This window comes from Macaca thibetana, chromosome 7, assembly GCF_024542745.1.
Source record: "Macaca thibetana thibetana isolate TM-01 chromosome 7, ASM2454274v1, whole genome shotgun sequence".
NCBI classification, from domain to species: Eukaryota; Metazoa; Chordata; class Mammalia; order Primates; family Cercopithecidae; genus Macaca; species Macaca thibetana.
This window is the reverse complement of record NC_065584.1, coordinates 122,104,495-122,130,819: the sequence shown is the minus strand read 5'-3', so window position 1 is coordinate 122,130,819 and position 26,325 is coordinate 122,104,495.

The following is a 26,325-nucleotide window of genomic DNA, read 5'->3' as shown; positions in this document are numbered from 1 at the left end:
GCCTGAAGTTTCCTTTTTTTCTTGTGTGTCTGCCAGATTTTGTATCAAGGTGGTGCTGCCTTCATAGAATGGGTTAAGAAGGAGTCCCTCTTCCTCAATTTTTTTGGAATAGTATTGGTAAGATTGGTGTCAGTTCTTTGTATGTCTGGTAGAATGTGGCTCTGAATCCTTCTGGTCCAGCTATTTTTTTTTGCCTCATTGTGTGTGTGTGTGTGTGTGTTTTGCATTAATAATTCAATTTTGAAACTTCTTAATGATTTGCTCAAGTTTTCACTTTTTCTGTTCAATTCTAGGAGGTTGTGTTTTTAGGAATTTATCCACATACTCTAGATTTTCTAATTTGTTTGCATGGAGGTATTCATAATAGACTCTGAGGATCTTCTGTATTTCTGTGTGATCAGTTGTAGTCACCTTTTTTATTTCTGATTAAACTTATTTGACTTATCTGGATCTTATTTGTTTTCTTTGTTAAAATCTAGCTAGTATTTTATCAATCTTGTTTATTATTTTGCAGAACCAAATGTTGGTTTTACTGATCTTTTGTATGAACTTCTGCATCTCAATTTTGCACAGTTTTTTTTTTTGTTTTTGTTTTGTTTTGTTTTGTTTTGTTTTTTTGTCAAAGTCTTGTTCTGTTGCCCAGGCTGGAGTGCAGTAATATTATCATGGCTTACTCACTACAACCTTGAGCTTCAAAGCTCAGGAGATCCTCCTGTCTCAGCCTCCCATGTAACTAGGACTGCTGGCATGCACCACCATACCCAGCTTTTTTTTATTATTTTTTATTTTTTTAAGTTTTGTAAAGATGGGGTGTCACTTTGTTGCCAAGGCTGGGCTTGAATTCATGGGCTCAAGCAATCCACCTGCCTTGGCCTCCTCCAAAGGCTGGGATTACAGGTGTGAGCCACCATGCCTGGCAATTTCGTTCAGTTCTCTGATTTTCATTATTTCTTTTCTCCTGCTGGCTTTAGGGTTAGATTTTTCTTTCTTGTTTATTTTTATTTATTTTTTAATTTTGTTTGTTTGTTTGTTTCAGTCCTCTAGGTGTGACGTTAGATTGTTAACTTGAGATCTTTCTGAACTCTTGATGAAGGCGTTTAGTGCTATGAACTTTCCTCTTAACACTGCTTTAGCTGTGTCCCAAAGATTTTGGTGAGTTATGTCTCTGTTTTCATTAATTTCAAAGAAATTGTTTCATTTCTGCCTTAATTTCATTGTTTCCTTCATGAGTTATTCAGGAGCATGTTGTTTAATTTCTATGGTTTCATGTAGTTTTGAGAGATCTTCTTGGTGTTTATTTCTATTTTTATTGCACTGTGGTCTGAGAGTATACTTGGTATGATTTTGATTTTTTTGAATTTATTGAGACTTACTTCTGGCTAAGCATGTGGTTAATTTTAGAATATATTGCATGTATGGATGAGAAGAATGTATATTCTGGGTTGTTGGCTGGGGTATTCTGTGGGTGTTTATTAGACCTAATTGATCAAGTGTTGAATTTAATTCCAGAATTTCTTTGTAAGTTTTCTGCCTTGATGATCAGTCTAATGTTGTCAGTGAAGTGTTGAAGTCTCCCACTATTATTGTGTGGCAGTCTAAGCCTTTTGCATAGGTCAAGAAGAACTTGTTTTCTGAATCTGGGTGTTCTGGTGTTGGATGCATATATATTTAGGATAGTTAAGTCTTTTTTTTTTTTTTTTTGACGGAGTCTTGCTCTGTCACCAGGTTGGAGTGCAGTGGCGAGATCTCGGCTCACTGCAACCTCTGCCTCCCAGGTTCAAGCAATTCTCCTGCTTCAGCCTCTCAAGTATCTGGGACTACAGGTGCATGCCACCATGCCCAGACTTTTTTTTGTATTTTTAGTAGAGATGGGGTTTCACCATATTGGCCAGGATGGTCTCAATCTCTTGACTTTGTGATCCGCACGCCTTGGCCTTAGGATAGGTAAATCTTCTTATTGAATCGAACCCTTTATCCTTATGTAGTGGCCTTCTTTGTCCTTTCTGATTGTTGTTGGTATAAAGTCTGTTTTTTTTTTTTTTCTGATAAAAGAATAGTGACTTCTACTTCCTTTATTCCTGTTTACAACATAGATTTTTCTCCCTCCCTTAACTCTGAGCCTTTGGATGTCATTAGATGTGAGATGCATCTCTTAAAGATAACAGTCAGTTCTTGTCTTTTAATCCAGCTTTCCACTATGTTCCTTTTAAGTGGGGCATTTAGACTGTTTACATTCAGGGTTGGTGCTGATATGAAAGATTTTGATACTGTCATTTTCTTGTTAATTGGTTGTTTTGTAGACTTCGTTTTGTCGTTGCTTTATATTGTCTGTGGTATAAGTGCTTGAGTATGTTTTTGTAGTTGTGGGTTTCAGTCTATCATTTCCATGGTACACCCTTATGGACCTCTTGTAAGGCTGGTCTTGTGGTAATAAATTTCCTTAGTGCTTGCCTGTCTGGGAAGGATTTTATTTATCCTTCACTTATAAAGCTTCATTTGGTGGGCTATGAAATTCTTATTAGGGATTTATTTTCTTTTAGAACACTGAAAATAGACTCCCCAGTCTCTTCTGATTCATAAGGTTTCTGCTCAGAGGTCTGTTACTAACCTGATAGGATTCCCTTTGTAGGTGACCTGACCTTTCCTCTAGCTCCTTTTAAGAATTTTTTCTTTTGCACTGACCTTGGTGAATCCAATAATTATGGGCATTGAGTATGGTTGTTTTGTATAGTATCTGACAGGGGTTCTCTGTATTTCTTGAATTTGTATGTCCACTTCCCTAGCAAGACTGGGGACATTTTCATGGACTATATCCCCAAATATGTTTTCCAAGTTGCTTATTCTCTGTTCTCTCTCAGGAATGCCAATGAGTCATAAATTTTATATCTTTATGTAATCTATTTCTTGGAGGCTTCGTTCATTAAAAAAAATTTTTGTCTGTATTTTTGTCTGGCTGAGCTGATTCAAAAAACTGGTCTTTGAACTCTGAGATTCTTTCCTCAGTTTGGTATATTCTATTTTTAATGCTTCCAACTATATTATAAAATTCTTAAAGTGAATTCTTCAATTCCAGAAGTTCACTTTGGTTCTTTCTTAAAATGGATATTTCGTCTTTCAGCTCCTGGATTATTTTATCGAATTCCTTGGATTGAATTTCAACTTTCTCCTGGATCTTGATGAGCTTCCTTGTCTTCCAGATTCTGAATTCTGTGTCTGTCATTTCAGTTATTTCAATCTCATTAAGAACTGTTGTTGAGAGACTAGTTTGTTCATTTGGAGGTAAAGTGACACTTTGTCTTTTTGAATTGCCAGAGTTCTTGTGCTGATTTGTTCTCATCTGAGAGGGCTGGTGTTCCTTTAACTGTGTGGTGTGTTGAATATAGTCAGTTGGCTTCATTTCTGGGTGCTTTCAGAGGGTCAGGGCTCTTTACAGAATCTTTATTTGTAGCTATATTTTAGGCTTAGGTTTCACAGGTGCTGTATACTGGCAAAGTATTTTTGGCATTATAGTTTGGGCTGTGATCCAGTAAGTGGTACTTAAGATTACTGGCTGGCAGTTAGGCTCTGCCATGTGGTTCTTTGGTATTTTGGCACATCTACAGTACTCCGTAGTGGGGTTGGGAGAGAGATAACCCCCTCACCAGACCCTCTCCCAGACCTTTGAGGAGCCTCCATCCAATCTCTGGTGCCCACTTGAGTTTCCATCATTAGGTGTTCTGGGCTATGGAGCTTCCTCCAGCAGTGGTCGTGGCTGGCAGACCACTTCCTCAACTGGCCCAGTGGAGGGAGGCACACCCACTCACCCACCAGCCCATGAGCCCAGCCATCTCACCCCTCTCATTGTTCTCAGAGTGGGACTTCCCACTCTTGCTTGGGCACTTCACAAGCCAGTGAGAAGTGCCTAGCTAGGGGCAGCAGTGGGTAGAGTTGATCCATCATCTTGATATTTCCTGGGAGAACACAGAACTGTACCTGTCTGCAGAATTCAGGCAAAGGTGGGGCTGCTTTGCTAGGAGACCCAACTAGCAAGGCTTACCTGGCTAGCAGCAGTGGGGGTGGGTGAAGTCACCCAAACTGCCATCTGGGTGCTTCCTGGGGGAATATGGAGCTGTGTCTACCCTCAGAGTTCAGGCACAGGCTGGTATACTGTGCTAGAAGCCCCAGCCAGCATGTTCCACCCAGCTATGAGCAGTGGTGATGGGTGGAGTCACCTGATCTGCCATCCAGATCTTTTCTGGGACTGGGCTGCACCTACCCACAGAGTTTAGGCAGAGGTGTGTCCACTGTGCTGGAAGCCCCAGTTGTTGTGACCTGATGGACTCTGATCAGTGCAGAGGAGGATGGTTAGAGTCACCCAATCCACCATCCTGATGTTTCCCAGAGGAACACGGAGCTGCACCTGCCTGCAGAATTCAGGAAAGAGCAAGTCTGCTATGCTCAATTAATGATTTCTTATGCTGAAGTATTAATTAACATTCTAGACTACATATAGTATTGCAACTATCTTCCCTAATTAAAAAGGGTAACTCTGCTCAGAGTCTTTGGGAGTAGGAAGCAAGTTGTGGAGAACATCTACGTAAGACTATAATTTTAAAATTTAGACAATATTTTCAGAATTCAAATTATATGGTAGTGCAGTATTTTTTGTTCAGGAAACTCACAGTAGAACTTTAAATTCAGAGTTTATGTACTGTATCTCTTGGTAAAAAAACTGCTTTGTAATAACAATTCTTTAAAGAAAAAGTTTTTCTCTCATTTCACAATGGATCCAGAAACTCTTTATGTCAAAACATAAATCTTTTTTTTGCGATTAAAGTTTTCAGACACATTAGATGGCTGTACCATTATATTTCGTAAGGTCAGTGATATCATCAATTCAATTAATTCTCTCAGTTATCCTCTGCATTGTTCCAAAACTGTTCTCGTCAGGGTGGCCAATGTGATGGTATCAACAGGCGGGGAGAAGCTGCCTGGCATCCTGGTGGATTTTGGTCAGTGTGGTTTCTACACTATCAAAATATTCGTTGTGAAAGACCTGGAGTCTTGTTTTTAAAATGTTGTCATTCTATTTTAGTTTGCTTACTTTTGTAAATAGAGTTGAGAACGTGCAAATGTGTGCTGTTTATCAATACTTACTTTGTATATCTGTTTGCCTTGTGGCATATAGACTCTGATCTTTTCTGTAATATATATATTCAGATTAATTTTGTGAATTGTGTGGATGAGCACACAATCTTTGAATGACTGAAGATGATATTAAAATAAAAATTACTGGACCTCTTTTTCCCCTCCCCCCCCGCCCCATGCAACTCTCTTAGGATTTATGTCCTTTCCTTTGAATGCTTTGGACCACTCTAGGAAGGTTTTCTCTCTGGTAACATGCTAAACACTTACACTTTATCAAAATAAATACAGTTTTGAAACACAATACATAAATGCATCTGAATATGTTTTAGGGCTTTAAAAAATAATCGATAAAGTGCTAGTTTCATGTTTCTACCTGTTCTAACAGTGCTTTTTAATTTACAAGAAACCTTCGTGAAGTGCTTTATTTAAATTTGAGGATAAGGAGAATTTGGAGAAGGTCCAGATAGAGTAATAAAAATCAGTAAGCCTAGATGCAAATACATTTTGGGAAAATGATAATGTGTGCCAAGATTTTAGTCAACCTGCCAAAAATTGCATTTTACAAAATGCAGTGGTGTTATTCACGCATTTTTCGCACTGTGAATGCTAATGAATAATTCCCAGTGGTTGTAGAGGGGACTGATCCAATGCTTAACGTAGATGTGGTTTAAGATTTTCTCTTAAAATTGGCCTCCATGGGTACCTAATTCTTACTATTCTATGTTATGGTAATGAACCTAAAGAGAAGAGAAAATGTAGGAAAAAATGTTTTTAATCCTAGACCCTGGTTGTAGAAAATTTTTCATTAACTGATCCATTTCAGGTTTGCTAAAAGAACAACTGGAAGAAAAGTAAGTTTTCCTCCTAACAATGTTGAGTTAATATAACACTCATATCCTGATTTTACCATCTTGGTTTTTCTCAAATTCAGTCTTTTTTTTGTAAAAGACAGGAAGAAGAAAGATTCAGCCAACTATTCTGAGGCAGTTTTCACACTAGAAAGAGTCATTCAGTTGACTCTTTGCCATTCAGTTGACTTGGCTACTGATCATACCTCTGTCACCTGGTGGCTTCGTAACTTGTGCTAGTTGTGTAAATGAGAATAGTAATTGGTATCTAGCTTTTAGAGTTCTTGTGATGATGAAGGAAAATTTTTTAAAAAATTAAAGCACTGGTTCATAATAGATACTCAATAAATGTAAACCCTCTTCTTAAAAGCAATTATGGTACAGTCCAACCTAACTAGGAAATTGAAATCCGGTCATACATTTAGAAGTAATGAGTTTTCAGGTAAATATATTTAAGTGATAAAATGGAGAATTTCAGGGAGGGAATCATTTGTTACACTAAAAACAGACACATTTGAAATACCCATTGAACAAATAAAAGGCAACTCTACTCTTACTGCATCTGCCTGTCTGAATTCTTGGTTATCATATTTAATTTAAACATTTAAACCTGTTCCTTAGAAATACATTCCTAAAGCTAAAAAGAATGCACTGGTATCAGAGTAGGTGAAGCATATAGATGCAATGGACAATTATTGTCTAAATCACAAAAGTAGGTAGATCTGTTGATGTAAAAGATTTATCTTGCATTATTTAAGTTACACTTTATGGGTTATTATTATTATTATTTTTGAGACAGAGTCTCGCTCTGTCACCAGGCTGGAGTGCAGTGGCATGATCTTTGCTCATTGCAACCTCCGCCTCCCAGGTTCAAGCAATTCTCCTGCCTCAGCCTCCTGAGTAGCTGGGACTGCAGGTGTGCTCCACCACACCCAGATAATTTTTGTAATTTTAGTAGAGAGAGCGTTTCCATATTGGCCAGGATGGTCTCGATCTCTTGACCTCATGATCCGCCTGCCTCAGCCTTCCAAAGTGCTGGGATTACAGGCGTGAGCCACCATACCCAGAAAGCTAGACTTTTAAAGTAGGTTCATATTTAGAGTTACTGGATAAAATATAAGATGTCCAGTTAAATTTGAATTTTGGATAAACAATGAATATTTTCTCAGTATAAGCATGGGGCATACTTATACTAAATTATTATTTGTTATTTATTTGAAATTCAAATTTAACTGGATGTTCTATATTTCTATTTGCTAAGTATGGCAACCCAACTCATATTTTCAACTCTTATTTATACATGTTATGATTATATTATGAATTATCCTACCATAAAACCAACTCCCTTTGCTTATAGTTGATCTCAGCAATTTTATACATATCATTTCTGACTTATTTCTTGAGACATTGTTTCTTTATATGTAAAAGAGATGGTGAAGTTAAAATTCTAGGAGAACCCTGAAGCTAACTACTCTATGAGAAACAGCTTCTACAAACTGCATAATGGATTTCAAGTTGCATTCACATTGCTCTATTTTAATAAGTATGAGCAAAAGATCTCTAAAAGCAGAAGATAGCTGATATCATCAAATTCTACTACATGGCATTACAAAGGAGAGAGAAGGACCAATCAATTCAGAAGTTATGAAAGGCTCTCCCTTGGTAAGCTGCATATACGGTGTGGGAAGGCTCCTGCTTATGTAGCAGTATAATGAAGCTACGAGAGAGACTATGCTTTCAGTTTTATTCATATCAAGCACAAGAATTTCAACTTCGTTTTTATGGAGGGTAAGCACCTTAAATCACCCGTGTAACATCAGCTTTATTGTTCAGTGTTATAGAACAGAAGAAATAGGAAAGGGTTTGAAGAATTAAACGAATATACAGAAAATTTGTTCGTACATGTGCCTTATGTTTTAACAGTAAATCGCTAACTTTTTAGACCTGAAACTGCTTGCTAACACTTAGTTCCAGGGGGAAAAAATGAAAGCAAAAGAGAAAATTTTCCCCGGATTGGAACAGAAAATAATGTTGAAGCAAATAGAACTCTATATACTTCTGACAGTTCAAATGATACATAAGTACACAGGCTGACAAGGGCTGAGTTGTCCCTGCAGTTCACTTCCCTCAACTCTGCATGGTTCTGTAGGACAATGAAATTCAATGCACTTAGAATTAAAAAAAAAAAAAAAAGAAGAAGAAGAAGAAGAAGGAGAAGGAGAAAAAGAAAAAAAGCTCAGATTCTTTTAAAAGCATTTCTATGAGAAAACGGATCATTTACATGCCAAAAGCACTTTTAATGTGACATATTTAGCACATGTATTATTTAGAATGAAAGCTGCTTGAACTTAGTGAATTTTAAAGTCTATAAAATGGCACCCCGCTGAGCAGAAAGGTAGCTGTTCTCTGTTATGTGATTATTTTGAATAATAGACTTGTACATAACTTTTTACGAAATTAAAGGTATGACATTTACTTTCGTTTAGCCCCATAAATTGCACTTTAGAACATAAAGAATGGGCTGATGTATGAATTTGTTGTGCCTTCAAGCAATGTAACTGATTTTTAAAGAACAGTTTTGTGTTTCATCTATTGAGTAACACATCAAACAGTTATCTTAGTAGACTTAATGAGACTCCGTATGGCTTAACTCTTCCAAGAAATATTCAGGGACGTCTAAAATGAGAGAGACGGACACTAGGTTTGTTTTGTTTTCTGCTTTCACTGGAGCCCAAACCCAATTTGAAGAGTACCGACTCAGCCCCAGGAGTAGTTGGGTGCTGAAGGGAGCATGGCTTCTCATTAGCCATTGCGTGGCGGGACAACGGTATAACTCCAATTCCTTTGGAGAAGAAAATTGGAATTGCAAATCTTATATGATTTTGGACATACTCTCCAGACATCCAATTTTACAAGGTGACACTTTCATCAGAGCCCACTGTTTGATTTCTAGGGAGCACTGAGAAAATGTTTGTTTCTTTGAGTGTAACTGAGGACAAAATAACCAGATGTTGAAAAATAAATAGGGATCTATTGAAAAAGGTCTGCGTTCTCGGCTCTTCCTCATTTATGATGATTTTGCTTTGGATGCAGAGATATTGATGAATTAAGTTGAACACACACATGTATTCTCACAGAAACACACATATTGGGCTGAATCTCTATGATACGGCTGACCAGAACTCTATGAAGAAGTGACTCTCCAGGTGGAATCCTCAGAAATGGCATTAGGTACAGATAAATTCAGGACTGTACATATGTTTACCAAAGAGAGTCCAGGATGCATCGGACCTCTGTGAATTTAAAGATGTGAATGACTTGCTAGGTGGTGTTAGGGTGAAGGTGTGGCGTTTGTATGCAGACTGTTTAGAGATTTCCATTTTTAAACCTCTTCTGTCTTCCCCACTTCCTTCACCCCCTCCAGAGATTTCAATGATAGTGTTTAAATTTGCTTCAGGCTTTAAACATTCAGAAAATCAGCTCAGCAACTCTTGAGTAATTTATCTGGGTTTCCAGAAAGTCTCTCTAGTTCCCTTTAAAGATAGAGACACTACTTGATTGAAAAACAAACTGCTGTGGCAAAGTCACAGATTTGCTGCGAGTCCACGTAGCTCTACAAACAGGGTGTTTGTTTCTTTAAGGAAATGTTGCTTTGGCTAATCCTGACAAGGTGTTTTTCTCTCTCTCTCTTTGTTTTTTGATTTTCTGAATTAAAAGAAGCAAGATTTTGAGTATTAAGAAAATTAGCCCTTATAAAAAGGAAGATTTTTGCTATTTGTATACCCTTGTCTATGTTGCTGTTACAACAGGTTTGTTCAGAGAGAGATGGAACTAAAAGTGGATCTGCAGCCCAAAAGGTGCAATTATGGTCATTGAAGCCAATAGCATAATTATGTATATAGCGTATATATTTATCAGATATGTGCAGCCATTTTGAACTCTTTATGTATTATCATTACCACTTTGCAGCTTTCTTGAAACAATTTTGAACGTCATCTAAGCAAAAATCACTGAGAAGGTTAAATGCTAAAAACATACTTTTAAATTACATTGAGGTTATGGCATAAAGCCAAGAAAATCACAGAATTTTTGTCCTACCACTGTTCTCTATTTCCTCGAGATTAATTAACATCAGAAATTTAATTAATTCTTTTTGTAGTCAGCAGTCTTTTGTTCTTATTTTGAGGAATATGATTCAAGAAGATAATCAGAAGGACTTAAACGAAAACTGTTTCAAACTCTACCAGGAATTTAAGTTTACTTCTTTATTTATGTGCGATATTAATTTCCATTTCCAGAATAAACACCTCCACCTGGGATAGTGACAACTTTTCATTTTTAAACCAAACATTTTGCGTTCTTTGAAGTCTAGTTTATTTCACACCTTTCCAGGGCTCTCTTTAATGCAAGCAGGCAGGATCCCTAATCTTCCCATCTTGCTGCAATCCAACAGTTACTAATATTCACATGTATGTGTTGGTGAAAAGGAACGTTTCTCTTAGCAAGCATGAGGCAAGGTTTTAATTTGTAGCTGATAATTTGCTACTGGAAGCTTACCCTGATTAGTCTTCTTACTGCACCAACAGTTTTTGAGGTGGTGTGAATTACCTGCTGTGTATGTTTTTACCACTCACTCAGGGATGAAAATGAATTACAGCCTAGCCCTCAATTAAAGCTTGAAATAAGAAAACCTCAAACTTCTTTTATGTCCTCACTTCTAAAGAACAGAATTAGTTGTTTCTGATATCATTGGAATTGTAATTCACACTCTTAGAAATCCTGCAATGGATCTTTCAGCTCCACTCAAACAAGCACATCTCAGCTGTTACCCAATTACATTGCCTTTGCTCCAAGTCAAATCATCATCCAACAGCTGAGAATTGAAACAAACTCCATTTGTGAAAATGAACCGTCGGTTTATTGATAATGCAGAATGTTTTAAAGTGTTAATTCCCTTCATCCTACAGAAATTAATATGTTATTTTGGGTCCTATTAATTGCGAAATCTAGGAAACTGAGTCATAGACTTTGGTTTAAGTTGTCGTTAATGTAGTCTAATTTTCAGCAGTGCTGGAAAGAAAGAAAGTCATGGAAACCTTGAGTAAATGTTTTTGACACACTGTTGTTAGATCTTTTGAGAAAATGCCCGTCACTTTAAACCAGTATGTTACAAGTCCATAAAAGCTCACATTGGATGGCTCATGAGATTGTCGGGTAATCTCGCCATCTCAAAAGGGAGCACAGAGGCAGTCAAGTAGTCTATGTGTTTTTTAATTGGTTCATGTTCTTATTGGGCACCTATTGTATGTTTCATTTGCTCATGCTGCAGGAAATGGAGAGCTCGTGCGTCCTAAAGCACTTTTATTCCACACAGGAAAACAGTTTATTCCACTCACTCTCAGGAAGAAAGGATCCTAAGTCTGTCTCTGTTCTACAAACCTCTTAGTTTTCTATGGAAAAGAAGGGGATACCTGAGCATCTTCTCATGCAAGAACAGCATAGTAAGTGTCAAGGAGAAGGAAAAGCAAGCAGGGACTGAAGTTATAGTGTGGTCTTCAGCTCTGATGAGTAGAAAGACTAAGGCCAGTTGAAGGGTACAGCCTTGTTCAATTAAAGACAACCTTTTTTCTTGGTGTGGCTGAGGAAAAAGATATTCTATTTGAATTCTGAGAGAGGAAGCAAAGGGCTGCTCAGCTTGGAGTGAATCACATATAGGGCTGTGTGGGAACGAGAGGAATAAACAGAGGAGACAGAGCCGGGCACTTCCAAACAGATGATAAACTCCTTGATATTAAAAGTCTGTGTGTGGAACATGCAGAGCAACACACGTCATCTTTCCTGTGATGTTACAGAATAGAGTTATAACTAGTAAATGTATTACTTCAGAGTAGAGGAAAATATAATGAAAATTCATTGGTAAATTCCATATAAGTCTGTTAATATCAAGAGTAAGGTAAACTCCGCTGAATATAATGTATCCAGAATATCACTGCCCTTCCTTTGGCTTTATAAACTTGAGTTCTAACCTGGGAACATGAATTGCTAATTAGGAAACCAAAATTGATACCAATTGTGAATCCAGTCCTGAACTAGCTACTTACTGGATCCTTTCAGAGCATCTGCTGACCTCGTGTTGGCGAACTGTTCATCGCCTCACTCCACTATGCCTCCTGCCCCACATCCACACCACATAAAGTAGGTTATTTTTGGTCCTATTAATTGTGAAATCTAGGAAACTGAGTCATAGACTTTGATTTCATTTGTCATTGATGCAGTGTAATTTTCAGCAGTGCTGGAAAGAAATACACTAATGGAAACTTTGAATAACTATTTTTAAAACACACCATTGTTAGGTCTTTTGAGAAAATGTCCATAACTTTAAACCAGTATGTTACAGGTCTAAAATTTGGGAGTTTATCAATTACATAGAAACGAGAAATTATGAAATATGATATTGATATATCAGGCTGATTCTGCAGCCAGCTGGATCATATAAAGCAGAATTACCAACTTGTTCAAACTCTGGTTATTTTTTCTCATATGCCAGATAAAAATCCTAAATACTCTGGAGGAACTAATGCTGAGTAGTGAGATACAAATCACTGAAAGAAATTTTTAACTGCTAATATTTCAAAGTTTTTCTTTGGAAAAACATGGAAATGTGAATGATTTCTGATTTGTATAATACTTAAGTGCATTTTGCTTGCCTTTCAGGCAATTTATTCTACTTAGCACAAGATAGTATATATTATCATAAATTAAGATGATTTCAAAAAGATGGAAGACTAGTTCAAAAAAGCAATTCTTTAAAAGTTCACACACAATTCTAGAGCATTTAGAAAGAGGACTTTGGAGATTTAAGAGTAACAAGCTTTGTGTTAGTAGTGGTATAAGCCTGGCCCTGTTCACAAGTAAATCAATAGCAAAATCAGTCTATTACCACATCTACAGTTTTAATAGATATTGCACTATGGGACTTGTCTTTTTTAAAAAAAATCTTGTATCTTAGCTTTTGAAATTTGTACTAAAATAAATGCATCTATTAAGTCTACTAACTTCATTGTATTGTTGAGTAGAATATGTGGTATGTGAGAAGATACGGTATTCAAAACAGTTCATACTCAAAAAGAGTTGCAGACCTATTTTTCCTATTAAATCATGAAATTGTATTCCTTCACAGCCACACATACACAAAAGAACCTGAAAATATTGGTAAGACTATGCATATTAAACTTAATCAGTACATGAGAAGAAGCCTTCAAAAGAGGCAATGTGAATACTAAAGAATCTGTGGAAAATGCCACATTTTGAAATGAGCCCTAACTCTGAGGGGGTAAATATCTGGGTTGCAGAATTTTTCTCAGCTACTTACAAGCCTAATGATCTTCAGCTTGTCTTACAAATTCATTTTCTCATCCCTGAAGAGATAATAATGTTTTTCCTGTCTCTGTGTTTTGAGGTGCAAAATAAGAAATGTGGAAGAACTATGTAAGGTGTAAACCGTTATTCAGATGTGAAGCAGTATTATATTCTGTTCATGTATAAGAATTAACCTTGTTGATGCTCATCTGGGTCACTGTCTATTTTTTAATTTTAAAATTTTTTTCCCACTTTTAATTTTTAATATAGACTCTAGGTCTATTTCAGAGTCATGGGTTATTTTATGTAAAACTAAACACCAAATTTGCTATTGTAATGTTGGTGAATAATTAATTCAACCATCTAATTATTGAACACATTTCTTAGTGCTTATTCTGTACAAGCACCGTATTCATGTGATACAAAAATAATCCAACACAAATATTGTCCTCATGAAGGTCACAGTTAAGTAGGAGACACAAACACATCATTGTTGGGTCTGGGGTTTGGTTTTAGCTTACTTACAGGCTAATAACATAGCCTATTGCTATTTCATGAATGCTGGCAGAATACATAGATTTCTGAGTCAGAGACGAACGATTATATTACTCACAGCACAGGAAGTGGCATCATGTTTGTATTAGTTCCATTTGCCCACTGAGTCTCAGCCAGGTGACACAGAATGAAAAGGTGGATATTGCACATGCAACAGGCAGAGGGCATGTTTTGCGTTGCAGCTGAGGAAGATCGAGCTTGGGAGACCCACTTTTCAAACAGTAAATAAGCAGACCTGCTCTTCATCCTGGAGGGAGAGAGTATTTCATCCCTCTAAGATTGCTTTCTACAAATATAGCCCTGAGAAATAGCCCCAGGAAAAAGCAGTCAGAGTCTTGCATTCCTGGCCTAGCAATATGAATAGGAAAATGTGTACGACTATTATGCATCAATGAAAAATGAAAGATGTATAGGAGCACTCCATCGTTCTATCTCCCAGTAGTCATAAGGTAGACATTGACAAGTGATGAGGCTGATTTGAAATTTAAATTTAAGAGATTTTAGACCTATTCCATGTTCAACACAAAGTCAACTGCTTTCTTGTTTAATTTCTTTTTTATTGTAAACTATTTGTTGAGCACTTGCTGCTGTGTGTGTCTCACTGTGGAACATCATAGTGATAAGAGGATTTTAATCTTCAGGTGCCCAGTGAGGTTTCTGCCATTTCTGTCTTTGGACTCAATGAGATTCCTCACTTGGCACTTGTGTTGTTTCTTAAGAGCACTTCTTGAGGGCTACCATTGACCATTTTCTATCATAAAGCACCAATGTTATGGCAAGCATTTCAATATGAGATATTAGAGTCAGTGTCCCTACTGAAGGTATTTCTGGATTTCTCCATGAGTTTATGTTAGGAAAAGTCACATTTAGTGTTCATCCCATTTTCCTACTTGTATTAATTGGTTTATATTAAAAGAAGTAGCATGGTGGGTTGACGCTTCTTATGGCCAAGCAGAGATTCAAATTCAAGTCTTTCTCCAGAGGTGGGGCTCATTCCATTACTGCCCACCGCACCCTGGGAACCAGAGGACATGAGAGTTGGAGGACAGAGCTCCTTTGCCTTTTCATAACTAGATTATAAAATAAACTTTAATATGCTTCTCAAATAAAGTTGAAACATAAATAAATAGCTCAGTTTGCCACATTGGAAATTTTTTTCTTGAAGTCTTCATTGCTATAAAGGTGTAGTCCCCACCATTATCTGAGGTTTTGCTTTTCAGTTCCCTGCAGTCAACTGAGGTCCAAAAATATTGAATGAAAAATTCCAGAAATAAGCAATTAACAAGTATAAAATTGAGCAGCATTCTGAGTAGCACAGATGAAATCTTGTGCTGTCCTGCCCAGGATGCACATCCTCCCTTTGTCCAGTGTATCTGTGCCATACCCATTCCTGCCTGTTTGTCACTTAGTAGTCATCTCCATTATCAGATGAACTGTCTTGGTATTGCAGTACTTTTGTTCAACTAACCTTTATTTTACTAAATAATGTCCCCAGAGCACATGAGTACTGTGCCTAATTTATAAATTAAACTTTGTCGTAGGTATGCATGAACACGAAAAAACATAACACACACACACACACACACACACACACACATATATATGGTTTGGTAGTTTCAGGCATCCACTCGGGTTCTTGGAATATATCTCTCGTGGATAAGGTGGAATTACTATGTAGGGAACACATTTGATCCCTCAAATGTGAGTGAGTTAATGACTAAGAGGTTAATTTTTAGAATTTGAGAGGGTCCTCCCACTTGGCTGTTTGAGAATTTGATGAAGATATTGCCCTAAACCAGCTGACAAGAGACAAAAAAATTTACTGAGAGAGAAAGAGAGATTTCCTATTAAGTCAAAATACAGAGTACTGTACAGGAAAATCTTCCTTGGGAGACAACATTCTTTTCAAAAGAAAAGTGAGTTTGTTTTGGCAGGGGGCCTTGGAATTCTAGTTTGCAATTTAAATCTTAGTTAAAAATTGCATTTTTAAGGCAGGTGCTTGTCTAGCACAGGTGGTTAGTGTAGCAATCACTGTATCGACAGAAAAATATTATGATGAGGTGTGGAGACACCAACCTAATGAAATAAAATGAAAAGGAGGAAAAAAAATTGCCTCTCTCTTCTTTCCTCCTTCACATACTCCTCCAAATAATTGTAATTTAATGTTCTATTCAGAAGAACATATTTATAACAGGGCAGCTCAATATTAATCTTAAAGTCAGAAAAATAACTTGTCATTTATTTAACCCAAGCCTGATGGGAGGTTAGATTCACTACTGAAAGTCTGTTACAAATAGCTGGGACATTCTAAGGTCACCAAATGATGGCTGTCATTTTCTTATTCAGTCCAATGATGAAAGAGCTTTTAAATGTTTGGACATTCAATCTATGTAGTGCCACGACCTGGACATACCCTTTTACTAAACACTAGCCCACTAAATCCTCTTAGAATGTTGTTTACCTCCAGATAAATCAAACCTGACAATGTAGGTTAACTTCACTGATTCATTTTTCAGCCACAAATGATTAATAATTTTTACAGAATGAAAGCTACAGACTTCTTATTATACGGTGGACTACAGGGAGTGATATAATTCTTGGATGTCATGTGAAATGCGAAGCCATTTTTTCTGGAACTGATGTTCCCAGTTCTCTACTAAGCATAGTAGCTACCTTTCCTCCACTGGAGGATCATCCAGCAGGAATGACCTTATCAATTACTGTAAGTCAGCATCTTTCCCCCAGAGTTTGAGCAAGCTGTTCTCTGCAATGTGTACCGGTAGCCCAGGACTAAATCCCGAATCCATTTCCAAGCCTAAGCATGTCACATGCTGTAGCAATGAAAGACATGTTGCTGCAGTAAGCAAAGACAAGGCTCTGTAAGGAGAGCTTTGCTGGCTGACCAGAAACCCCACATGATGAAGAAAGGCCAAGACACCAAGAAGCGAAGTGAGCAGAGAAGGGGAAAAGGGCTCTTACTCTCTTGAGCCCAAGGTGTTTTCAAGATAAATGGCAGATTTTTGCAGCATTTATTTTGGCCAACTTCCCCTTCTCTGTTAACTAGCTACCAAATATCTCTGGTGTTCATTATGATTTAGTAATGATTAAGAGTTAAAGTCAGCAAGTGTTTCTGCTACAGGTGTCTTGAAATTCCATCAGGCCATGTTTCCAGGTTAGCTGAGCTTGTGATTTTTTTTTTTTTTTTTTTTTTTTTTTTGACTTCTCAGTCTGCCATTCTTGAATAGCTAACACTTTCCACATTTAGAATTGCTTTCTGGTATTCTGGCAGGGAGAGATTTCTCGAGAGATACAGCACATATAACCTCTCTTGACATCAAGGGCACAGAAATAGTTGATAAAATAGATGATTGATTACCTACTCTTTGCTCAGCACTTATATTTTCCATTAGGTTCAGAAACTTCCATTAGGTTAACACCTAGAAAATTTTGACATTTGCCCTTAATATCTTTATTTGCTGGGATGCCTTGTGATATTCCTGCTTTGGGACTGACTGCACTTGAAAGAGCAGAGGAACTAAGTCAAAAACAGTATTTTTTCTCTAAAATAGATTAAAATCTTAATGATAACCCAATTTGGATTTGGTTGATGTTCAGCTTGAAGCTTTAGATTAGTTCTAATTTTATTTCTACTGGCTTGAATATACATATTCTAATACCATATGAAAACCAACATTTCATAATAAAATTATAGTTTGCCTTTATTGTAAGACCTCCATCCATTATGCGATACATAGATTATGCAGGCATTGGACACAAGGATGAAACGTCTTCTCTTCAGCTGTTCTTTTCCACTGTGTAATTACATAATTAGGATATAGACTATCCATCATACAATTCTTTTTGTAATTCCATGGGAAAAGCTACTGAATATGGACAACAAATGATTCCTAAACCTCAATATCACAGCTGGTTTACATTTTTTACTCTAAATCCCGTAAGTGGGCAGGCCATGTTACAGAACTCTTTCATGCCAAATTTCCGTTTTTAAAATTGAAACCATTTGGTATTATCCAAGAGAAAGGGAGCTTTAAAGGATGGTTGACTGTTTACCTGATGTTTATGAGTCTACCCACATTGTTTTTCCTTTCTCTAAAAGACAGTTACCATCTTTAACGCACATTGTAGCTGCTTTTTTCATCTTTTCTAATTCCTTTTTTGTATTATTCAAATTTTCCACCTCTTTTTTTCTCTAATACATTTTAAAATTATTTGACTCATAGGCAACCTACATTTTAAAGTGTTCTAAATTTCCTAAGCAGGTTCTCACTCCAAGTCATCCTGATTTTAGTGCCCAAAACACCTACTATCTACCTTGTATCACTTCACTTCTCCCTAACAGAACAAAAAATTCCTTTTAAGATGGATTTAAATTCAATAACTTGTATTAATGCTTTAAAAAAAACCCTAAATTGAACTTTTATTTACCATTGGTGGGAAGGTAAAGTAGGATAACCATGATGGAGAACAGTAGGGAGATTCCTCAAAAAGCTACAAATAGAACTGCCATATGATCCATCAATCCCACTATGCATTTATCTAAAGGAATGAAAATCAAAGAGACAACTGCATCCTCATATTTACTGTAGCACCATTCACTAAGCCAAGGTATGGAATCAACTTAGATGTCCAACAGCAGGTTGATAAAGAAAATATGTATATACATTGAAATACTATTCAGCCATAACAAGAATAAAATCCTGTCATTTGTGGCAACATGGATGGAAATTAAATATGTTAAGTGAAATAAGCTAAGAACAGAAAGTTAAACACTGAATGTTCTCACCCTTATGTGGAAGCTATAAAAAAGTTGATCTCATGGAAGTAATAAGTAGAACAGAGGATACTAGAGGCTGGGAAGGGGAAGGGGAAGGGAAAGACAGAGAGAGATTTATTAAAGGATGCACAATTATAGCTAGATAGGAGGAATAAGTTCTAGTGTTATATAACACTGTAGGATGACTACAGTTAACAATAATATATAATTTCAAATAGCTAGAAGGAGGACAGATATTGACTGTTCCCACCAGAAAGAAATGATAAATGTTTGAAATGATGGATATGCTAATTACCCTGATCAGATCACTAAACATTGTATATATCAAAACATCAATATATACCCTACAAAAATGTACTACTAGTATGTGTCAATTAAAGAAACCCTAAATATGTTTAACAGAATTGGTCTGACATAGGCTTTATCACTAATGCCATATAATAATAATAATAATAATAATAGTAATGCAATAACATAAATTGGGAAAAACTGGGACTTAATTTGATGCAAGAAAGAATATGGGTCTCCTACTATCATAAATCTAGCTCAATGGAAAGACAGCAAGATATATAATATTACAGGAGATTTTAGTTTCATTTTTATAAATAATGCACAGTGGGAATTAAGCCAAGTGGGCCGTTTGTTGTACATTGCTTCAGTTTCTATGGCTATAGAATGGAATACATTACAGGAATAAAATAATTTTTAGCTCCAATCAGTATAATCAGTATATATTTAACATCTATTCTGCGTAACATACTTACCCAGTTGAGACAAATAGAGTTGCTTATGTCATAATCTCTTTTTCTCAAGTTGTTTATAATCTAACCAGGCAAATAAACCTAGCAACAACAAACTACTAAACGATATTCTAAGTGTTACATACAATGTAAAAAACACATGGAGACCTATATGAATAATTTCATTTAGAAGGATGTCTACAGTGGCTAAATCAAAGAGCTAGCTTTGGAACTGACCTTTAATCAATGGGTATTAGCTCAAAATGCAGAGAGAAAAATATAGTTCAAAATGGGAGAGTAACGGAAGCAAAAGAACATAGGTAAGAAAGTTCAGGGAACGTGGAGAACAACAAAAATCTGGTGGGAGATGAGGCTGGAAGGGTACAATTTGATTTCAATTATGTTTTCATTTGCAGAAGTTTCATTTCTTAAAAATCTATTTTGTCCTTATTCATAGTTTCTTATGCCTTATTCTATTTTCAAGCTTTATAAATTCTTGAGATATTTGGTATTTCATAATCTGCATCTGATAATTACAATATCTGAAATTTTTACACATTGGGTTCTGCCATCTGCTTTTTCTGCTTGCTCCCACTCAGGATGATTTATTATGTGTCATTAGATTTTTGATATGAACTATTCATTTCCTTTGAACTTGTAGCTGTGGGAGTTCTTTGAGACCTCAACCGAAGGACTCAAAGATTCTTCCAAAGAGGATTTGCCTTTGCTTGGGGGAGTTGTGTGGTGGCACTACCAACACAAGATCACTCTAAATAAATTATTCATTTAAAGTTTTTTGACCTACATAGGTATCAGGAATTCAAAACCGTAACACCATGAGAAGAACCTGCATGTGCTTCTCAAGATGTATTTCCTTCTTCTTCAGCACCAAAATCAATATAGACAAGTAATGTGGTTTAGCTCTGTGCCTCCACACAAATCTCTTCTCAGATTGTAATCCCATAATCCCCATGTGTCCAAGGAGGAACCAGGTGGGAGGTGATTGGATCATGGGAGTGGTTTCCCCCATGCTGTTCTCGTGATAGTGAGTTCTCGTGAGATCTGATGGTTGTATAAGGCAGTTTTCCCTGCTTTTGCTTCCTTTTTCTTTCCTGCCACCATGTGAAGAAGGTCTTTGCTTCCCCTTCTGCTTCTGCCATAACTGTAAATTTCCTGTGGCCTCTTAGCCATGTGGAACTGTGAGTCAGTTAAACTTCTTTTCTTTATAAATTACCCAGTCTTGGGCAACTCTTTGTAGCAGTATGGAAACCAACTAATACAATAAATTTCCTGGCTTTCTCCTTTGGTGTGGCAGATTTATTTTTTGTTCTGCCTTACACTGAATGGGATACTCTTTGGGATCCTACATATGTGGGAGTAACCCATTCTCACCCCTTTATGACAACTGTGTACTTTATCTACTGGTTCTCATGTATGGTGGAGCCATTAATGAGGAGCTTAAAATCATCAGAAGTCAATAGAAAACTCTCTGACAACTGGGAATCTTTGGTAAATGCTTACATACCAGGAGTCCCTACTTTACTTCTATTTTAGCTGTTGAAGTATTCTTTCATGCTAGTTCAGCAATTAATTTCTAAAGATTATTTTTACATTTTATTTGGCATGTAGATTATTTTAGCTAGGAAGTTCACTCAAGGTATTTAGTCTGTTATACTGCCAGAAATATAATTCATAAAGGTAAATTCTGGGCCAAGATGAGAATCCTTTTTTTTTTCCTGAAAGCTAAAAATGATATGTTGTAGTTAATAGGTATTCATTGGTACTTTTTTTTTTTTTAAGAGGAGGAAAACGTGACTTACTCAGGCTGTTACTTGGAAAGGTAAGTCTAACTAATATAAAGAGTTAGAAGGTGTTTATCATGGTTTAGGTGAGAGGTGAAGAAGTTTAATCTGGGAGAGTGGCACAGGGAATAGAAAGGAGTCTAGGGCTATAAAGCATAGCATACAGATGAGAAATTATCTTTGTTTTCATTGGTTAAACCACCTTTTTGGAATGTAGACTAAAGAGATATATTGCTGAAGATACCAACTATAGAGGGGCCTTGGTAACTCTATCAATATAAAGTCTGACTGAAATATTAATAAAGCATTTGAATGCCAGCCTATTAAACTAAGGATAGATTCATATAATTGGATTTTCTAAGAAAGAATTCCACTAGCATTATTCTTCATCTCAATTTATTTGGGTAGGGTAGTCCTAACCTACCTTGAAGTATGACAAATCCCAGGGAAATGCTACCTTGATTTTTATAATCCAGGGAAGCATCTTTCTTCCGTGATGAATTCCAGATAGAATTAAACAGTTACCCTTAATAGGCTGAAAATAGATTGCAAATTCAGTTTTAATCCATTCTCTAAGTTGTAATCTTCTTAATACAAAGCAATCTAAAATGACATTTACTTTTCCTGAGAAACAATAAAATAAAGGGTGCAGAACCACAAAGGAGATAGCAGTGGTTAAAATACAGGAAATAATGTCTTATTTTGTCAGTGTTCTTAAAAAGTTATACAGGAATGTGTTTTATGACACTAGATTCTAATGGCTTTATGTTTGCTGAAGAGAGCGTGACATTTATTCACCTGTCAGCCTTCAGATACCTAGCTCACTAGGCTGTCTTTCTGTTGGGCATTCATAATTAAATTCCCCTACACATCCTGAAGAAGTGGGTTGAAGACTAGACTCTTAGAGTTGTAAGAGAATCTTAGAGACTGTTTCTTTAGACTTCTTCTACCACTGAGAAGGAGTGTGGGGTTGAGAAAAGAGGGGTGTCTGTGGTGGTGGGAATCCGGAGTCCGAAACACTTGGCTTCAATACTTACCTCTGCCTTTTACTAAATATGTGAGCTTAGCCAAGTGACCTTCGTCTTCATACCTCAGTTTATTTATAAAAATCTGAATAATGATAGTGATTTCGCAGAATTGTTTTGGGTGTTAATGAGATACTTACGAAAATGCCTAGCACAGTGTCTGGTACATTACAGGTACTCAGCAAATAATGCCATACCTATTGTTAATTGTTATTGCCTTATCACACGCAGCTTCTCTTTGATGTGGAATTTACGCGATTCACCCTGTGAAATGTTTATGCTAAACTCTCTGATGAATACAAATCTGACCCCCTAACAATTCCATTCTTTGGTCCATGTTCTGCTCTATGAAACAACAACGGATACATACAGGCATACCTCATTTTATTGCACTTTGTTGTATTGTGCTTTGCAGATATTGCATTCTTTACAAATTAAAGGTTTGTGGTAACGCTGCATCAAGCAAGTCTATTGGTGGCGTTTTTTATTTTATTTATTTATTTATTTTTATTTATTTTTATTTCTTAATGAATTTTATTCCTTGACCTCAATTGATTTATCATTCATTCCCACCCTTTATCGTTGTGCACAGCACACTGTGCATACAGACATAACCCTGGCGGTTACACTGAATTCTTGTCAGGTCCATTCACTCCAGCATTGGATGGTTACTCTTCCTTTATCATTTAAATAATAACATCTTGAACTCTTCCCTCCCTAGCACGATGAGATACCCAGCATCTCTCTCATGAAAATGCCTCTGAGGTCCTCTCTTGCTTCTGTTTTTACCTCCCCTGAGCTGGTTGTACTCATATCTTTTTTTTTATTTTTTTTTTATTTTTTATTATACTTTAAGTTCTAGGGTACATGTGCACAACGTGCAGGTTTGTTACATATGTATACATGTGCCATGTTGGGGTGCTGCACCCATCAACTCGTCATTTACATTAGGCTTTTCTCCTAATGCTATCCCTCCCCCCTACCCCCACCCCACAACAGGCCCCAGTGTGTGATGTTCCCCTTCCTGTGTCCAAGTGATCTCATTGTTCAATTCCCACCTATGAGTGAGAACATGCAGTGTTTGGTTTTCTGTTCTTGCGATAGTTTGCTGAGAATGATAGTTTCCAGCTGCATCCTTGTCCCTGCAAAGGACATGAACTCATCCCTTTTTATGGCTGCATAGTGTTCCATGGTGTATATGTGCCACATTTTCTTAATCCAGTCTGTCATTGATGGACATTTGGGTTGGTTCCAAGTCTTTGCTATTGTGAATAGTGCCGCAATAAACATATGTGTGTATGTGTCTTTATAGCAGCATGATTTATAATCCTTTGAGTATATACCCAGTAATGGGATGGCTGGGTCAAATGGTATTTCTAGTTCTAGATCCTTGAGGAATCGTGGTGGTGTTTTCTAACAGCATGTGCTCACTTCATGCCTCTGTGTGATGTTTTGGTTATTCTGCAATATTTCCAACTTCTTCATTGTTATTGTATTTGCATGGTAACCTGTGATCAGTGATCTTGGATGTTACTATTTTAATTGTTTTGGGGTGTTATGAACCGTGCCCATATTAGATGGCAAACTTAATTGATCAATGTTCTATGTGTTCTCCCTGCTCTACTGACTGGCTGTTCTCCCACCTCTACCCCTCTCCTCAGGCCTCCCTACTAGCTGAGACACAACATTATGAAGTTAGGGCAATCAATAACCCTACAATGGCGTCTAAATGTTTAAGTGAAAGGAAGAGTACCGAGTCTCTCATTTCAAACCAAAAGCCAGGAATGATGAGTCTTAGTAAGGAAGGCATGTTGAAAGCTGAGATAGGCCAAAAGCTGGGCCTCCTGTACCAGTTAGCCAAGTTATGAATGCAAAGGAAAAGTTCTTGAAGGAAATTAAAATTCTATTCCAGTGAACACATGAATGATGAAGAAGCAAAACCATCTTATTGCTGATATGAAGGAAGTTTTAGTGGTCTGAAGAGATCAAACTAGCCACAACATTCCCTTAAGCCAAAGCCTAATACAGAGCAAGTCCCTAACTCTTCAATTCTGTGAAGGCTGAGAGGGGTGAGGAAGCTGCAGAAGAAAAGTTGGAAGCTAGCAGAGGTTTGTTCATGAAGTTTAAAGGAAGTGGCCATCTCCATAACATAAAAGGGCAAGGTGGAGCAGCAAGTGCTGTTGAAAAAGCTGTAGCAAATTATCCAGAAGATCTAGCTGAGATCATTGATGAAGTGCCTACAATAAATAACAGATTTTTTCAATGTAGATGAAAGAGCTTTATGTTGGAATAAGATGTTATATAGGGCTTTCATAGCTAGAAAGAAGAAGTCAATGCTTGGCTTTAAAACTTCAAAGGACAGACTGACTCTCACATTAGAGGGGAATGTAGCTGATGACTTTAAGTTGAAGCCAATACTCATTTATTATTCTGAAGATCCTGAGGTCCTTAAGAATTGCATTAAATCTACTCTGCCTGTTTTCTGCAAATGAAACAACAAAGCCTGGATGAGAGCACATTTGTTTACAGCATGGTTTACTGAATATTTTTAAAAGATTGTCTTCCAAATATTACTGCTCAGCTCATTGACAATGCACCTAGTCACACAAGAGCTCTGATGGAGAGGTATTAAGAGATGAATGTTATTTCCATGTCTGCTCACAAAAAAATCCATTCTGCAGCCTATGAAAAAAGGAGTAATTGTGACTTTCATGTCTTATTTAAGAAACATATTTTGTAACACTGTAGCTATGATAGATAGTGATTCCTCTTATCTGATGCATCTGGGCAAAGTGAACTGAGAACAGTCTTAAAAAACTTCATTCTAGATGCTAAAAACATTCAGCCTGGGCACGGTGGCTCACGCCTGTAATCCCAGCACTTTGGGAGGCCAAGGCGGGTGGATCACGAGGTCAGGAGTTCGAGACCAGCCTGGCCAATGTGGTGAAACCCCATCTCTATTAAAAATACAAAAATTAGCTGGGCGTGATGCTGTGTGCCTGTAATCCCAGCTACTTGGGAGGCTGAGGCAGGAGAATTGCTTGAACCTGGGAGGCGGAGGTTGCAGTGAGCCAAGATCATGCCACTGCACTCCAGCCTGAGCAACAGAGCAAGACTCTGTCTCAGAAAAGAAAAATGTATGATTCAGAGGAAGAGGTCAAAATATCATCACCAAACTGGAATTTGAAAGAAGTTGATTTCAACTCTCATGAATGACTTTGAGGAATTCAAGATTTCAGTGGAGGAAGTAACTACAGATGTGGTAGGAATAGCAAGAGAACTAGAATTAGAAGTGGAACCTGAAAATGTGATTGAATTTCTCTACTCTCATGTTTAAATTTGAATGGGTGAAGAGTTGCTTCTTATGAATGAGATGAGAAAGTGGTTTCTTGAGATGGAATCTACTCTCCGGGTGAAGATGCTGTGAACATTCTTAAAATGACAACGAAGGATTTAGAATATTCCATAAACCTACTTAATAAAACAGTGGCAGGGTTTCAGAGGATTAAATCTTATTTTGAAAGAAGTTCTACTGTGGGTAAAATGCTACTAAACAGCATGACATGCTACAGAAAAATGGTTCATGAAAGGAAAAGTCAATCTATACGGCCAACTTCATTGTTGTCTTACTGTCTTAAGAAATTGCTACAACCACCATGACCTTCAGCAACCACTACCTTGATCAGTGAGCAGCCATTAACATCAAGGCAAGACCCACCACCATCAAAAAGATTATGACTTGCTGAAGGCTTAGATGATTGTTAGCATATTTTTAGCAATACAATATTTTTAAATTAAGATATGTACGTTGATTTAAACATAATTCTGTTGCACACTTAATAGACTATAGTGTAAACATAACTTTTATGTGCACTGGGAAACAAAAAAATTTGTGTGACTTGCTTTGTTATCATATTTACTTCATTTTGGTTGTCTGGAATTGAACCCACAATATCTCTGAGGTGTATGTTCTTTCTTCTGGAAGACAGAATTCAATTACTTGAAAATGGTTGCCATGTTTTGGCTTAGTGTCTCCTATTTAGACTAAATGGATGTTGTAATTGGGTCAAGGGA